This window comes from Chlorocebus sabaeus, chromosome 14 (assembly GCF_047675955.1).
Source record: "Chlorocebus sabaeus isolate Y175 chromosome 14, mChlSab1.0.hap1, whole genome shotgun sequence".
NCBI classification, from domain to species: Eukaryota; Metazoa; Chordata; class Mammalia; order Primates; family Cercopithecidae; genus Chlorocebus; species Chlorocebus sabaeus.
In genome coordinates, this window is record NC_132917.1 from 73,189,347 (window position 1) to 73,192,201 (window position 2,855).

Below are 2,855 nucleotides of genomic sequence, written 5' to 3' on the forward strand. Positions count from 1 at the left end.
CCAAACGGGGCTCTGGAACTCTGTAGCATCCCTGACCCCATCTTCATCTCAAAGGACAGCATGCTTCTTTGCAAGAATGATGGCATCATACTAAGGGTTCTGGAGAAATAAAAGCCATAAGTACATTGGGTGCTCTGTTAAAACCTGTGTAAAGGGAGCAAAGGTATATATCCTGTGAAAATGCAGAAGTTTTCCACTTGAGAGAAGTTCTTGGATGGATGGAATATGCAGAGATCTGGGGAATGTTGGGATATTCCATCCAAGATGAAAGGCAAGTTGCTTCACCTTGTGCCTTGTCATTAAGAAAATTAATGTTTCAAGGACACTCTTGGATGTTGGAGGCAGAATCATAACACACTTAAATATCTGCTGCAAAAACTTGCTCTATTCATGGGATAACATGAACAGCTCCCTGGGAGTCAATACAAAGGCATGTTCAGCACTTTGAAATGAAAACATGGGACCACTAATATATTTTTCTTTTTTTTTTTTTTTTTTTTTTTTTTTTTTTGAGACGGAGTCTCGCTCTGTCGCCCAGGCTGGAGTGCAGTGGCGCAATTTCGGCTCACTGCAAGCTCCGCCTCCCGGGTTCACGCCATTCTCCTACCTCAGCCTCCCGAGTAGCTGGGACTACAGGCGCCCGCCAGTGCGCCCGGCTAATTTTTTTCTATTTTTTAGTAGAGACGGGGTTTCACCATGGTCTCGATCTCCTGACCTTGTGATCCGCCCGCCTCGGCCTCCCAAAGTGCTGGGATTACAGGCGTGAGCCACCGCGCCCGGCCATATTTTTCTTGAGCACACATTGCATACCAGATATTGTTCTAAGTACTTTATGCGCATCACCTCATTTGATCCTCACAAGGGCACACAGGTAACGTGGCAGATAGAATTTGAAGCCATGTATCTCCCGAATTCATTGGTCTTAACCACCACACTTTACTATTTTCATTTTCAGATCCATCAGTTGATCTTGGAGATTGCAATTTCCAGGTGATGCCCATTTCTCATCTAGTCTATCATAATTTCATTTTCTTCAACCTATGGAATCAATTATAAATTTAACTACCACCTACAAACCCACTTACAATAGTGAAAAGTGAGAACAAGTAAGAGGAAGAAATTTACCATAACTTGTATTTTAAAGGAAGGAAAAAGGGGAAAGTAATTATTCATTCTTCAAATACTCTAGAAGCAGTACAGGAATATGCAATTGATTATGAATATGGTAATCCACACAAATGAATTTTGTCTTTTTTTTTCTCTGTCACTACCACAATTGGGGAAATATATAACCTCCAGGATTTGGGGATGATTCCAACAACCAATAATTTTAAAAACAGTATTTATTCAGAATTTTTTCAGAATTATAATTTCAGATAAATTAATCCTTTTTGTTCATTTCTCACATGGCCTTGAGTACTTTAAAGTCATGGTATAATTATTCCTGTGGCTACACTTACATCCTACTTATTATGTAAGAAAACACCTTGCTCCCAGCCCTAACATTCCTCCCCAATTTCTCTTTTCACTGTTCAGTAAATAAGGGTTTCTGAAGTCAAAGTTTTATGGCTCATTCTGTGGGAGTCCCAAGTGTGGCAGAACAAAATGTTACTATCATTTTTAACCCTTCACTTCACTCTAAAGGTGGTGGCATCTTTTGTTTGCTAACTTCAAATAAAGTCATTGTTCTTAGTATAATAACCTTGTACATTCTTTTTTAAATTATGAAATCTTAGCATACTTCATATATTCTTGAGGGCAGAATTTAATGGTGGTCTTGTCACCTCTGTAGATTGGAAAAAAGAATTTCGTTCTAGGGTGGGAAAGGGATATACATTTTAGATGTAGAAGCTAGAAGAAAGCAAAATTACTGTATTTAAGGAACAAGGAACTATAAAATAGAAATAACAGTTCTATAAAATAGATAAAATAGATAAAAACTATAAAATAGAATAATAGTTCAAGACAAAATAGGATTATTTTGAGAGCTAAATGAGATGACTTGAAGTGCCTGGGCAGAGTTCTCGGCACATAGCAAGAGCTGAACCAATGTTAAAATGTTTTGTATTGCTATTGTTGTTGTTGCTATTGTTATATAAACTTTTCTTGAAAAAATATGCTAATAATAGAAAGAGAATCAAGAAGAGAATCAAAATAAGAACTAGAAATTATATTTGTAAGGGTTATTTGCAGTGCCAATTTAAACATAGAGCTAGAAATAAATACCAATGAAACAAGGTTACAAAATGAAATGTATATGTTATAAACCTTGACAATGGAAAATAAAATAACATGTACAAAAAGACAGAACATAGGAGGAAGTATTAGAATGATCATTTGTTTTAGGTGTGTCTCTAGAATACAGCATATAGTTGGATTTTGCTTTGTTTGCTTTGTGAGCCAATCTGAAGATCTTTTTGCCTTAATACAAACAGATTTTTACTTAATAAAAATCTTGCTCATTTACATTAATTAATATTACTTGTTTGGCTCTGTTTCAGTAATATATTGTTTTATACTCTCTCTCCCTCTCTGTCTGTCTTTTTTTTTTTTTTTTCTTTTTCAGAGACAGGGTCTCACTTTATGGCCCAGACTGGGGTGCAGTGGCACAATCATAGCTCACTGCAGCCTCAAACTCCTGGACTCAAGAATCCTGCCACCTCAGTCTCCTATGGCTGGGACTACAGATCTGTGCCACCATGCCAGCCTAATTTTTAAGTTTTAGTAGAGACAGAGTGTTGCTATGTTTCCCAGGCTGGTCTCAGACTCCTAGCCTCAAGTGATCCTCCTGCCTTGGCTTCCCAAAATCTCACTCTGTCGCCCAGGCTGAAGTGCAGTGGTGCAATCTTGGCTCA